The sequence below is a fragment of the Gracilinanus agilis genome, chromosome 2 (genome assembly GCF_016433145.1).
Source record: "Gracilinanus agilis isolate LMUSP501 chromosome 2, AgileGrace, whole genome shotgun sequence".
NCBI classification, from domain to species: Eukaryota; Metazoa; Chordata; class Mammalia; order Didelphimorphia; family Didelphidae; genus Gracilinanus; species Gracilinanus agilis.
In genome coordinates, this window is record NC_058131.1 from 697,229,270 (window position 1) to 697,245,169 (window position 15,900).

Consider the following 15,900-nt stretch of genomic DNA (forward strand, 5'->3'; position numbering starts at 1 on the left):
AATCAGGATCATATAGCACCTTGCAGCTTCTACATTAAAGGATCAAAAGGCATGGAATATGATATTCAGGAAGGCAAAATATTTTGGTTTATAACCCAGAGTCATATTATCCAATAAAACTAAATATAATCTTTTCAGGGGGGAAATGGATTTTAAAGAAGTTGGAAGATTTTCAAGAATTCCTGAGGAATAAGTCAGACTGAAACAAAAAAAAATTGAAGTCCAAATATGAGACACAAGAGAAGCCTGAAAAGGTAAATAAGAAAGAGAAAATTTAAGGAACTTATTAAGGTCAAAATGTTTATATGTTTACAAGGAAAGAGGATTTCTGTAATTCTCAAAAATTGCTCTTAGTAGTAGAGAAGATAAAAGGAATTTACTCAGAAAGAGGGTGGAGAAGAAAGCTGGTTATGATTATATGATATGTATGATGATATATGATATGATGTATATGTAAATGTGATGACATGGAATGGTATGTATATATCATATGATATGTATGCATATGAATGATATATTAAAAATGAATCAAGGGCTGAAAAAGAGGGTTGCACTGAGAGAAAAGTGAAGAGAGAAATAGAATGAAGTAAATTACATTTACAATCACAGTGACACCAACATCTTCCTTTTACCACACACCAAAAAAAGATCAAAATGGATATTAGACCTCAATGAAATGCTGATGTCACATTAAAAGAATTAAAAAATATTTAAAGAACAACAGGAAGAGAAATATTGCAAAGTGAGAGGGCAAGAGAGAATGGGCAGAAGGATACCTGTTCTCAAAAAGCTCACAGTTTAAGAGGACAAATAATTCATGCAAACAATTATGTGTGAACAAACTCTATGGAGGACTAACTGGAGGTAATCAAAAGGGAAGAAACTTGAATTAACAGAGTATTGGGGGAAATATATATATAGAGAGAATGAGCTTTTAGCTGGGAGTTAAAGGAAGTCAGGATGGGGAAATGAGGAAGGAAAGAATTTCAAGCATGAGGAAGATTTATAGAAAATCCTCAGAATTAGAATATGAAGTATCTTATTCAAGGAATATCAAGGAGGCCTGCATTTCTGGTTTAAAGAGTGCATGGGCAGGATGGTCACCTGGACAGGGTAAGAAATTAATAGTCTGGGCCAAGAGTTCCTCCTGCTTTTTTCCATCCTCTTCACTACTACTCTTCCCACTCCTCTAATAAGGACAAAAGTATTGTGAATGCTAGGAACTAGTTCCAAGTAAACACAAAGCTTTGAGCCCTTACCCTAATCTATGCTCCTAATTAAAATAACTAACATTGCTTTTAAAATTAATAGTTCTGGGGAAATGAAATCATCTCCTTTAAGTGAAAAGACTTATTTTTTTTTAGTTGATATAAACATTTGAACGGTATAGATCAGTGATGGGCAAACTATTCCCCTATGGGACCATCACTGCCTTAAGCAATTCCCTAATCACTAAGCAATTCCCTCATCACTACACCCCACATCCAGATGTAGTGATTAGAGAATTGCTTAAGGCAGTGATGGGCAAATAATGGCCTGGATCTAGCCCACTGGGAATTGTTTGCCCATCACTGGTAGATGATATAGTTTTAAGATTTTCATGCTATTTGCCCTCCAATTATACATAGATCCCGTGGATTCTAGTAGCCTTGCTTTCTTTGTGGAAGCATTTTTTCTTAAACTTCAAGAACAGTTATTTTTTTAAGGAAAAAAAAATCTATCTTACTTATAAGCATAAAAGATTATTTTTAACTTTATCATGTAAGATATATATATATGTTATATATTATATTTATTACATGTGCTATAATATGAGAGGGTAGAAAACTTTTTTTAATAAACCAATGATTTAATAATTTGTGGGAGAGGAAAGAGTACAGGGGATAAACAAGGTAGAAGAAGACTGGTAATGTAGGTAGGGACAAGATTTTTAAGGATTACAAAAATCAGTCAATATTGTTAATTCAGTAGTTCCAGTGTGAGATGATGGACTTGAACCAACATGGTAACAGTTTCAGAGAGGTGAAGTCGGCATATTTGAGAGGTGTTTTGAAGGTAAAATAGGCAGGATTGGATAATATCTCACATATGAGCGATTAGAAAAGTGAGGAGTTGGAGACGACACCAGTGATGTGAACGTAGGAAGAATGGTAGTTTCAAAAGAAAAGTTCAAAAGAGAAGAATTTGAGGCAAGACATATTGAGTTAAGTTTTGAATATGTTAACTTTAAAATATTGGGACATTTAGTTTGCTACATCCAATAGAGAGTCAGAGATATAAAACTAGATACTGATACATAAGTCAGCAAGAGTAAAAACAGAAAAAGATTATAGACCAATTTAATTAGTGAATATGGATTAATTTAGGATGCAAAAATCCTAAATAAAATGCTAGCTTGGAGACTATAATAATGGATCACAAAAGATTGTACATTGTATCTTAATAGGATTTATACAGGAATGCAGGTATGGTTTAATATGAGGAAAACTATTAATGTAATGTATTATATCAATAACAAATGTAACAAAAGCCATATGATTTTATCAGTAGATGCAGAAAAAGTTTTGACAAAATGCAACACTCATTCCTATTTAAAAAAAAACACTTGAAAGCATAGTTTTCCTTAAAATTATAATAAACATCTTATCTAAAACCATCAGCAAGTATTTTCATGATGATATGCTAGAAACCTCGCCAAAAAGATAAGGAATGAAACAAGGATGCCTATTATCACATGTGGGCAAAGCCAGTATAATTAAATGCCGATCCTACCTAAACTAATCTATTTAGTCAATGCTATCCCAAATAAATCACTATTTTTATTGAGCTAGAAAAATAATAAAATTCATTTGGAAAAAGACAAGGTCAGGAACATCAAAATAATTAATGACAAAAAATGTAAAAGAAAGAGGTCTAGCAGTATCAGGTTTTAAACTATTATAAAACAATAATTATCAAAACTATCTGGTATTGGCTAAAAAATAGAAAGATTATTCAGTGGATCAGAACAGACATACAAAGGTAGTAAAAGATTATAGTGAACTTGTATTTGACAAAAGTAAAGATCCATACTTTTGGGATAAGAATTCACTATTGGGTAAAAATTGTTGGGAAAACTAGAAAGAATTCCGGCAGAAAAAAAGGTATAAATCAATATTTTCACCATTTACCAAGAAAAAATTAAAAGGGATATATGACCAAGACATAAAGAGAAATATCATTAACAATTAGAAGAATATAGGACATAGTACCAATCAGATTTATGGAAAAGAAGAGAATCTACAAATAAACAAGAGATAATAGTATGAGGTGTAAAATGAATAATTTTGATTACCCTAAATTAAATAGGTTTTATATAAATAAAACTTTTCAACATTAGAAAAGAAGCAGAAAATCTGGAGGGAAATTTACAGATAGTTTCTTAGATAGAGGCCTCATATCTCAAATATATAGAGAACTCTGACAAATTCATAAGAATATGAGCTGTAACCCAAATGATAAATGGTCAAAGGATATGAACAGACAGCTTTTGGATGAAGAAATCAAAGCTATATAAACTATATGAAAAAATGCTCTAAATCATTACTGATTAGAGAAATGTAAAGCAAAACAACTCTCAGATATCTCACACCTATCAGATTGGCTAAAATGATAAAAGGGGGGAATAGCAAGTGTGGAGTGGGATGTGGAAACCTGAGGACACTAATATGAATATATGCATGTTTACACATATATGTGCATATATATATATATATAAATATATATATATATATATATAATGGTGTCTTATATAACCTGAGCTGGGAAGGGAGGGAGGGAGATACTTTGGAACTTTAATGTAACAAAGTAATCTAAAAAAGATCATTTGTAACTTTGAAGATGATTTTCAGTAAAATAATGTCAGAGGCAGAGTAAAGAAAGATAAAGAAAGAGTTGGATGAAAGGAATTAGAGTCATGTATAGTAGACTACTTTCTCAAGGATTTTAGCCAAAAAAAAAAAGACTGAGAATTATAGCATGGGATCTAGCAAAGATGAAATGATCCAGTGATTTTTATTTTTTTTTGAGAATGGGGAAAAGTATGGTCCTGTTTGAGCAGCCACTAGACAGTGAAATTGAAGGTAAGTGAGAGAATGAGGATGACAGAGCAGGCAATGTCCTGGAGAAGATGGGACTGAATAGGATCATTTGTTCAGTCAGAGGGGTTTGCCTTGACAAAGAGAAGTACAAACTCTGTAAGTGAGTTAAGTAAGAGTGAAGAAGTCCACAGTTACAGAAGGCATCAGAGTGACATGAGATAAGGAAGAAGGGAGAAAAGAGTTCTTGGCCAATGACTCTTTTTTATAGTGAGATGAGAGGGCAATGTTTTAGCTGAGACGGTGTCAAGAGGAGGAACTATAAGAGACTCAAGGAGAGATGAAAAACTTTAGAAGAGCTGCTATGGAGAGTAGACTAGTGAGTCAGTTAGGGCTATATAAAAGGATTCAATTGCTAAAGTGAGGTACCAGTTGAAATTCTGGAACATAAATGTGTAGCTGAATGAGCTAGGATAATTTTCATGACTGTCTTCATCTTCCATAAATGGCAATGAGGAGGCATAAAGGTAGTATACTGTGAGGTAAAAGGTGATGCTCAGCAAAGAAATATTAGAGATAGTTGGAGAGGTCAATGGACTAGAGAAGACAGTGCAGAGGTGAACTGATTGATGATAGGTTGGAGATGATGAGCCAACTGACTATTCAAAGGGATAGAGGTCAGGATGACTATGAAGAAGGCAGAGGGAGAGGTGAAATGTCAACAGATTGTGATTTGATAAGGGAATTCCAGAGTTCATGAACATGGTAGTGATGCTTTTTGTGGGTGATAGACTACAGAAATGGTATGCTCATCTCTGTGTACATGAGGTAGACTGGAGCAGTAGGTGATGGGCAGTAAATTGAGGAAAAGAAAGATTATGATGTTTGAGTGAATATCAATATGTTTATTGATCAGAACTCATGGATGGAAGAAAAACTGAGAGTCAGGCACTAAATTCATTGAGGAAAGGTAGGGCATGTCCTGGAGGACAACAGGCAATGGGCACTGAAATTTTGATTGATGGGTAGATGTGCGATGAGTGGACATCAAAGAAGGAGTGAGAGTGCTAGTGAGTGATAATGGTAGAAGGTGATGTTGGAAGTTACAAAGAAGATCAAAGGTAATCCAACTCCCCCATCTCCCACTGAATCAATGATTTGAGAGGATTGGAAGAATATCTAATCAATGCTGAAAAGAAGGCAATGGCATTATAATGTAGAAATGTAGTGAGAACCAGAAGATAAAAGTCAGAAATAAAAAAAAAAAAAGCTTTTCTTTTTGTTTGTTTGTTTGTTGAGTATGAAGCAGACACTACAGAAAGGTGGGTGGTGGTGGTAGTAGAAGTAGTAGTAATAGTAGGTGTCATCATCATCCTTATAATTTGTCATAGTAGAAAAAGAAGTAGATTTATATCATGACTTAAAGTAAACTACTGATGAATATCTCATTTTATCTTCAAAACAACTCTGAGTTATAGGTGCTATGATTATCCCTCTTTTACAGTGGAGGACATGTGGACAGGCAGAGGTTAAATGACTTTCCCAGAAACACGGATATTAAGTGTTTGAAATTAGATTTGAACTCAAGTCTTCCTGACTCCACACACAGTGCTCTATTATATCACCTAGCTGTTTGGGGATAATGGGATGTGGATGTGTTGGATCAAGTGTCATGGGAATAAGGTAGTAGGAAATGGCAGGTAGAAAATGGTATTTGATCAGTGATAACCAGGAGATCAAAATCATTTGAATATTAATTGCTTTTCTGATTTTAGGATTACTGAGCTGTAAGGGGGAGAGAAGAAAAGGAAGAAATATCTTATGCTATAACTGATTCCATATTGAAAGAAATATGGCATGGGAAAAAATTAAATCCAAATGAAAAAATATTAAAAGAGGTAACAATGGGAACTAAATACTTATTAATAACTAAAATTAATTTAATATTTTTAAATTTAGAAAGCACTTTATATATGCTATCATGCTAACATTATGTTATGTGGTAAACTGAGACTGAGAGAGGTTGAAGAAAGGATTGGTAAGAATAACAATATCAAATTGACATGTACCTGTACACATTGCAAGTAAATATTTATACTAAAAATATATGAATTTAAAAGAAAGAAAAATATAACAGTGACAGATGTCCATATTCTACAAAAAGAATATGCAGAAACAGAATATAAATATGAAGTAAATATCAATTTATGGAATACAAGAGAAGAAATAATCAAAATGTGGAGTTCTTAGATGTTTGGAAGGAATTACATAAAAATTATTGGAATTTGCTGGTTAATCAATCTAGATAGATATAAAACAAAACAAAAAAGGAAAGGAAAGGAAAGAGAAAAAACTGACCACATTCTGTAGCTTGAAAACATAGTAAACTCAGGAAGACAAAAGTGTTGAGTTAGTTCTTCGTGCTAGAAAAATAGAAAAAATTATATTAATGATGAGAAATATGATTGATGAAGGCTTAGATAGAGAATATTTAGTAAAGTGTCTGTAATCATAAATGTGAAAGAGGAAAGTAGAGGAAAAATATTGTTTTAAAGGACACATTATTAACCCAGTAAAATAAATTTAGGGGGCTAATGGTTGTACTCACTTCCACAAAGAATGAGGGAATGTCCAAGCAAAGGTCTGCTTTTCTCCTAACTTTTCTGCCCAGTGTTAATGTAGGGAGACTGTTTATAGACTCTTTACACAAATGTTTATAAAAATCTATATTTTTCCTCTACTACAAAGAGGCCAGGAATAACTAGAGATAGCTATAAATGTCAGTAAAGACAGAGAGGTGAACTTCTCTATAAATGTTAGGAATTTCTCCAGACTAGGGGCTCAGAGCTATATGCATTCCTTGTAGTATAAATGCTTTAAAGCAGCAAGGTAGGAAACCTTCTGAGCTTTATGGGGTCTTTATATTGTCTCTTGGCCTAAAACTAACTAATTGCTTTGGAAGGGTATTATGCTTACCTTAAACCTACTTGTCCCTCTGCAGCTTTCATTCACTGCTGATGAACCTTCAGGTTGAGGGTTGCCCTATTTTATTGCTAATTTATTTTAATTCTATCATTTTATGTATGCCTTTGTTTGGAAGCCACTGGCAACATTTCTCTTCTCCAATCTCATCCAATTTTTTCAAGTTAATTGCTGTAATTGATGCTTATGTGGCATGATCTCAGTAACCCTCCCTTGGACACTTCCCAACTGTGAGGGACAGCTAGCAATCCTGTCATTAATCTGCCTTGACCCTTACCCCTTTCTGTCTCTTCTCTGCTACCAGGTCTTATCTCTATATTTTACTCTCACAGTTTCAAGATCTAAGTCAATCAGTGAGTTCCACACATGGTCACATTGCTCCTCATTGAGATTATGTCTCCTTGTTTTAGCTTCTCAGGAATCTAATGGAGGAAGTCTGAATATGGTGGAGCTTATCAGGGTTAAAAACACTCTGTGTTTGTATGGATTGTAAACTCAATATGGTCAAGAATCATTGTGTGACAGCTAATTATTTTTTAAACAAAAAGCGATTTTAGGCTGCATCAAGAAAAGCATGGCTTCTAGGAAGAGGTAGTGAGAGCCTCTTCTGTGTTCAGGCTGGGTCAGACCATGTTTTATTTATTTGTTTCAATTATGGTCAAAATATCTTAGAAAGAACACTAAGTTAGAAGAGGTCTCAGAGAAAGGAGATCTTAATGGTGAAGGGCCTTGCTATCATGCCCCATGAGAATTTTTTTTTCTGTATACAGGGAAAACTAGTAATCCCTGTGCCATGAGGTTTGCATTTGTGGCAAAGTTCTTTCAGGTTTAGGGCTGCACTACTCTATTACTAATTCATTTTAACTATCATTTCTAAATATGCCTTTGTTTGGAAGTAACTGAATCCTTTTGCTGACCAGTAAAGCAGCACATTGGTGGGGGCTCGCAAGTTACAATCCTTAAGTGGATTTGGACACAAAACTAGGGATAAGTTTTGGGGAGATCTCAGTTGGAGAGGATTTGTCCCAGCTGTTAACATTGTTATTCCAGAACCTAACAGAATGCTAGGTTAAACACGGTAGGTACTTCTTGACTGTTTGCTGAATTAAACTGAGTTAAAATCCTGGTGATTTCCATCTGGACAGTATACTAGAAATGGGACATTTAGCTCAGGAAGACAAATTCCAGGTAATTCACAAGGGTTTGTTCAAAATACACAGTTCCCATAACAACTAAAAGGACCCCAAGAAGATGAAGCAATGAAGACCACCAAGAGGGCATAGCTATGGAAACCCAGAGAACCTGCTGAGGAGAAGCTTGGCCCCATGGGGATAGGACCAGCATGGGAGTAAGGAAAACCTGAGCTAATATCCCTGCCTCATCCACATCAGCTGTGACCCATGCAAACCATAGAACCTCTTATGGCCAGAGATAGCTTTCTATGACTATGTGGATGAAATGACTAATTTGGACCAGAAAAAAAATAGTCATGACCAATGAAAAATGCTCTCTGTGCTATTGAATCATATACAATACCTTCCTTTAATGATGGCCAGGAAGCCCAGCAGCAAAATCATCCTCCTGCTTGTGTCTGGTGACATGGCAGTCCCCGATGGACATGACTTCCAAGGAGAGACAGGCTTCTTTCTGTGGAGATGTGATGGCAATGTTCTAATTGTTTGTTTGTTTAGGGCAACTTTCCAGCAAAGCTTCTTAGTTTCAATGCCTCTGTCCATGTTTGAGTCAGCAAATGGGTTAGTTTAAATCCTTCCAAAACTGCAGGTGTTCAGCCCTTTCCCTGGAGCAGGTGGTTAGACTCTCTTAATCCTGAGTTGGGGGGAAAGACAGCGAGAGAGAGAGAGAGAGAGAGAGAGAGAGAGAGAGAGAGAGAGAGAGAGAGAGAGACAGACAGACAGACAGACAGACAGACAGACAGACAGACAGAGACAGACAGAGAGAGTTCATTTTTTCCTCAATCATTTCACTCTTGAAAAAACCTTGAGGCTCAGTATGATTTTATGAACCTATGTGTTAAATTCTGACATGGTATAAAAATAATATTAATTTATAACTCTACTAAATTCTTATTAAAATTTAAGTTATTAAAAGCTGCTCTCTTATTTTTATCAAACCCCTAATTTAATCCTTACAGAACCTATAAATGGAAATGGAACCATCCATATGCTTTCCATTATTATTCCATCCATATTTCTTTCATTCACAGGAAGAGAGGGCTCTCTATCACTGTGCATTTGGGGCACACAGTCTGGGTATCCAATCCAAGAATGCCTGGTCATGCAACTGAGGAAGGGTAGCTAAGCAGTTGGGGTCAGAGATGAACAAGGAACAAGGAAAAGGAGAATTACATTTAAAGCAATCCCCCAGCCCCACTGTTTCTACCTCCATTAGTTCCTTTGCTTTTGAAGGACTTTCATCAGGTGCCTTTTCTTTTCACCTGGTGGCACTCTCTGGTTATAACCATCCCTGTCCCCACCAGCAATAGTCACAAACCTCCACTGTAACAAATAAATAACTGTTAAGCCAGGGACATGGGAACCAGGCAATCCCATGTATTCAACATCTAGAATTTTAGTCCTCTACCTCTACCAAATGGGAAGAGGAAAGTTTCATCATCTCTTCTCTGGGACCAAGACTGGTCACGGTGTCTCCTCAGAGGCTAAAGCCTTTTGTTGGGCCTTTTGTTTGTATTTTTGTGGTCATCCTGTTTGTCATTCTTGTGGTTCCACTTCCTGCATCCAACATCAATTCGGACAAGTCTTTCTGTGCCTTTTTTCTATCAAATTACTTCCTATTTGCCATTGCTTAGCACACAATAATAATACATTATATTTAAATATGAAAAATGATCATCCATTTTGTTTTCAGTTATTTTTAAATTTAAAAATATTGCTCTGAATGTGTTAGTATACATGGGGACTTTCTGTCTTTGGACTCTTTTGGGTATAGGCCTAGCGGGGGAAACAATGAATTAAAGGGTACAGATAGTTTTTAATGATCACATGACATAATTCCAAACAACTTCTCAGGAGAGTCCCTGTCATTTGCTAATGAGTCTTCAAATAGTAGGACCATAAGGGGCCATGCAGACATGGATCTAGGCCTCTGGTCCAGCCTCCTAGCCAAAGACATGGCCATTTGGGCTTATAGACAGGCACTGCCCTGGATCCATTTGGGGCTCATGACTTACAGTCTCCCTCCTTTATAGGATGGGGAAAGGGCTTTCCTACTGAGAAAAGGTACCATCAGCTTGGTGTAAAGGAAATTGGACTGAATTGGTGGGAGTCTGAAGGGTCTGGGAGGATGAGAGGGAGGCCAGTGGCTCTGGAATTTCCCATTTATGGTCACTAGAAATGAGGATCATTTGCCTTATCTGAGCCTTATCTTACTTATCTGAAAAATGGGCATCATGATACCAGTACTGCCTTTCTGAAAAGGTTTTTGGGAGGAGCATTTCAAGTGATATGTGTGTGTATGTGTACATATCTGTGTGTGTGTGTGTGTGTGTGTGTGTGTGTGTGTGTGTCTGTGTGTAGCTGTTGGAGGAGGCAGCTGGATGGCTCACTGAATAAACCTCTGGGCCTGAAGCCAGAAAACCCAAGTTTAAATCTAGCCTTAGACACTTACTAGCTGTGTCATCCTGGACAAATCACTTAGCCTCTGTTTGCCTTAAGCCACTTGAGAAGGAAATGGCAAACCCCTCCAGTACTTTTGACAAGGAAGCCCCATCTAGAGTGTGGACTTTGGGGTTCCAAAGAGTCGGACACGACGGACATGTATAAGAGTATGTGAGACATCACTCTGTGTGTGCGATATTATCACTTGGCATTGGGTACAGAGCAGGAGGGACCTCGGATATCACTTTTGCTCTTCTTTGGAGAGCACACACACTTCCGGGGTGGTAGGGGACTTCCAGGGCTGTGAAGGGACTTCCAGAATGGTAGGGGACATCCAGGGCTGGGAGGGGAGCTCCAGGCTCTCTCCCACCAATCACAGACTAGGAATCGGATGTATCCTCAGCAGCTGAGCTTAGCTCTGTTGCCTGAAAGGCGGTCCTTTGTCTCCTCTGAGTCTTCGGTCCTCCTGCCTTCAAGACTCAGTCCACACCCTCCCTCCTCCAGGAGGTGTTCCCTGGTGCCCCACAGCCACCAGAACTTTCCTCTGTACAGTCGTCGTTCAGAGGCATCTCACCACAGCACATCAATACTAACATGGGGGTTTCTTGACAAAGATACTAGAGGGGTTTGCCATTTCCTTCTCAAGTGGATTTAGGCAAGCAGAAGTTAAGTGACTTGCCCAGGACGACACAACTAGTAAGTGTCTGAGGCCAGATTTGAACTCAGATTGAGCCAGTCCTCCTGACTCCAGGCCCAGCACTCCATCCACTGAGCCATCTAGATGCCTCCCAACATTTTTTCTTTGGAGGTGAGACAGGCCAAGCCATACATCTCATCTTTCCATAAAAAAAAAAACAAAAAAAAAACCTCTGAGGCTACCCTCCGCCTTCCCTGTACCTTGTATATACCAATTGGTGCTTATCAGGTGTTGTTCCCCATTAAATGATGAACTTTTTGAAGGCAGGAACAATCCTGACCTTTTTTCTGTATCCTCATGGCTTAGCACTGGGGCTGGCGCCTAGTGAGCACTTAGAAATGAGAGCTGATTGACTAATCAAGTCCAAATGGATGCATGTAAGGCAGCCCAAGGTCACGGGACATTTCCCTGAAAATCCCCAAGGAGGGAAGATCCGCTGTCTTCAAGGCAGCCCATTGCACTCTTGGAGAGTGCAATTTGTTTTATCGATGACTTCCAGCTGTCTCTGATCCTTTATGTCCCTATTTAGAGTTTTCTTGGCAGAGATACTAGAGTGTTTGTCATTTCTTTCTCCAACTCATTTTTTACATTTGAGGAAACTGAGGCAAATGGGGGTAAGTGACTTACCCAGAGAGTCATACTGCTATTAAGTGTCTAAGGCCAGATTTGAGCTCAGGAAGACGAACCTTCTTGACTCCAAGCCTCATAGTCTATCCTCTGCACATCTAGCTGCCCCAGATTCGTTTGGAAGGCTCATTGTAGCCTTCTTTTCTACTGCCATTAGAACCAGGGACATAAGGTAAAGGGAGACCAGGTATGGAATGTGCAGTCTGGTCTGTTATTCTTCAACTTCTTTGCTGTCCACATTGTCCAGTACTCTGAGACCGGCTCCCTTCCTTGTTCTCGCCTAACTCCAAACGTGCAGCCAAGGCAAGTCTCTTCTCATCACTCGTTCTCTGACATGCCTGGGAGGGGGGGATGCGGATGGTCCCAGCACGTGCTCTCTGGGGACCTGGAAGGCAGTGGCTCTTTCCAGTGGCATGGCAGGGGGGTTGGTATTTGTCTTCCTCTATTGATCTGCTTTGACCTCTCTTGGGTATTGGGCTCCCAGCATCATGGGTAAAAGGTGCCTCTAGCCTGTCTAGGAACCCTGGCTCTGTCTCTACTCCAGGCCAGCCCCCTCAATTCCAGCTCCAATAGGAATTGTATTTGCTATGGTGATAGGAAGCTTAATGTGTTTTGTCAGCCCCTGCCGAATCTGATTGCTAAATTCTCTTATATATTGGGGCCGAATCCCCACAGTGTCCAAATGCTGAGGTTGCAGGACTGGGGCCCATAGAGGTGTCAGCATGTGCTGCCTAGAAGGCAGGCAGAGGAGAAATCTCTGTCATCCACTTAACTGGCATCTATCATGGGTTTATACTGGCTTCCTTATTACCATGAGCATAGCCACCCTAAGCTGGCCACAGCATGGAGACCTTCATCTAGCATGGCCTAAGTCAACCCAGGCCCATCCTGCTCTCTGCCTAGAGAGAGGGGAATAATCCATGCAACACCCCACTCCCCCCAACCCAGACAAGCACCCCAGGACCCTTAGCTCAGAGAGGCTCCAATTGATGTGGGGGAGGGTAGCTTAGGTCTGTATACCTGGCAGGTCAGGGTGAGGGCTGAGGGTGAGGAAAAAATAATGTTGGGGATCATTTGGAGAAAAAGGAGAGCATAGAAGCTCAGGAATTCTCCCCTTTGTCCTTGTGTCAGGATACTTCCATTTTCTTGAGTAATGAGGTAACTGAGAGTGCATGATCTGCTGAGTAGGACTGTATTGGGACCATGAAGGTGGAGCATTATTTGCTAGACTTGAAATAAAAGGAATTATAGCCACACATCCCCAATAGCAAGGCAGTTCTGCCAAAGTGCCTCCTTTTCCATGATAAGTTTGGGGAAAAGGTTCCTTATTAAGAGGTTCTTCCTTGGCTTTGAAAGGAGAAGATAAGATGTTAGTCAGTGAGGAAAGATGGAAGACATCCAGAAGTCAGTGAACAAGACCCAATCCACACAAGGGAAGCAGAAGGAGAAGCATCAGTACAGGGAGAGAAAACAGGAATGTCAGATCTAAGAGGATGCTTGCAGCCTTGTGGAGGAAAACTACTTATTTCTAAGGGTAAGGGCTCACTGTATGCAAAGGAGAATCAAATTCATTGACTACACCTTTTAGAGCATGAATTCTGGAGCTAACCTGGACAAAAGAGGAAGCCCTACCCCTCCAAGAGGACAGAGTTGGGTTGGACCAAAAAAGTCAAAACACTACTACCATCTTCTCTTGAATCCTAGTGGAGGCACCCTTGGACCCCTTGTACAATAACTTCTCCTTTAGGCCACCGGCCTTGAATCTATGTTTCAAGGGAAGTCACCTCTGTGAAAGTCTGGCCTGATGCCTAGTTCTTCAGTAGCCACAGCTTCTGAAGACCCAGAAAAGACCATTCTTGCCTTAAAAGTCCTTAACCTTGTCAAATGATTCAATGTCTGACAAGTATTGCCTCAAGATGAAAGACCCTCAAAAGGATACATTACTGTCATTCCTACTGCTCAATCCTTAGGCCTGGATGTTGGGCCCTATGGATTGCTAGGCTTGATGTCAGTCCTGAAGCTGAACAGATCATGTGGCTGCCTCCCTTTAACAGACTGGGAGAACAGGGACTAATTTTTTGTTTTTATTTTTGTTTTTGTTTTTCCATCATTATCTTAGTGTTTGGCATGTAGAAAATCCATGATGCCTTTTCATTCCTTCATTCACTCATTGATCTATTCTTTCCTCCCCATCTTTCTCCTTCCCTCCTTCCTTCCTGCCTCTTTTTTTCTTTCCCTCCTCCCTCCTTCTTTCCTTCCTCCTTCCTTCCCTCTTTTCCTTCTTTCCTCCTTCCCTCCTTCCTTCCTTCCTTCCTTGCCTCCTTTCCTCCTTTCCTCCTTCTTTCCTTCTTTCCTAAATATATACATTAAGAATTAGTAGAATTTAAATGCTCAAAGCAGAGAGGAGGGGTACCATGTGTAAGAAAACTCTCTTACAAAGGCAAATCAGTAAAGGAAACCCTGGTATGATATTTCTGAAGTTAGCCAAGAGTGTTGACTAGCTAACTGTCAGAGCACCCTAACTGACTCCACAGGGAACCAATGGCTTCTCTCTTCTGGCTCCCTTCATTCTTACAAACGATGATCTGACTGCATTTATTTTAACTAAAGTTGGTTTATTAGCAAATATTTAAGGGAAAGATTTAGGATAGAGGGAAGTTAGAGTTTTCCCTCAACGTTAAGCACAGATAATAGAGATAGTTTCTATCCTGAGAGGCTGAGAGACCACCTTCCAGGCCTGAGGTCCAGGAAAGAGTCCTCAAGAGAGAGCAACTGTCACTCTCCTCCATCTCTCATCCCTCCCCCTTCCAACTGCCTTCAATGTCACCCTTCCAAACCCTGACTGTGCAATTGCCCCACAGTTTCATCCCCTTTTATGCAATAAGCTAACCAGATCAGTGACGTGAACTATTTTACTTACCCTTATTTATCCTATGCTATTTGCTAAACTAACCCCCCAAAATAATAAAAAAAAAAAACAACTTATCTACACTATGTTATTCTAGATTCCTAACTATCTACCCTAAGCTAAGACATTTTCTAGGAAAGGTTTGGGTTAGGAATTGGGGATTACAAAATGAATACACACAATAATAACAATTTTTGTAATACAACAACATAACAAAAATCAATAATCACTAATATTTCTATCTTCTAGCTATGCAATCTAATACTAATGCAACAATTTCCTATTTTATTCTATTATACAAAACCAACTTAACTGTAACATTTTCATTAACACAATTTCCAGCTAATGCTGTCACATATAACTTTCTTTAAAGATAACTATTCTGCTACTTTAATTTAAAATCTTATGGTTAACCTATGTGCTGATATAAATAAGTATTTTGTAACTCTTAAACTATTTGCTAAACTGTTTCTCTAAGTTATACTAATTTCTCTATCTATTCTGTACATACTTTGTTTTATACACTATGTACAAGGTATGATACAGTATTTACAAACCTTGTAACTACTATATGCAAATCTATGTTACATGTATTTATATATGTATAATTTTTTACATCAATTATATACACTGTACAACAATTATGTTATTTCTTATATTCTGGTGTTAATCAAGCAGAAATTTTTTTTGGTTTTTCTGTTTGTTTTAGAACTTATGCATTGTAACTGTGAATTTACACATTTTGCATTTCTTTTCCATCATGGACTTTCGTTTATTTACATGAGGTCAATAAATAGTCAATTTTGAATTATGTATGTGTTCTTTTTTATGTACTGTTACATGAATACTTACATCTTTCTTCTTGACTCCTCTTTGTTGTAGCCTGATGGTTCTCTTTATTTCTTCCAAGCTATGTGTTGCATGTTTTCTGTAATGTGTGAAATTAATTTTTGTTTTTATGCTATCGCCATACTA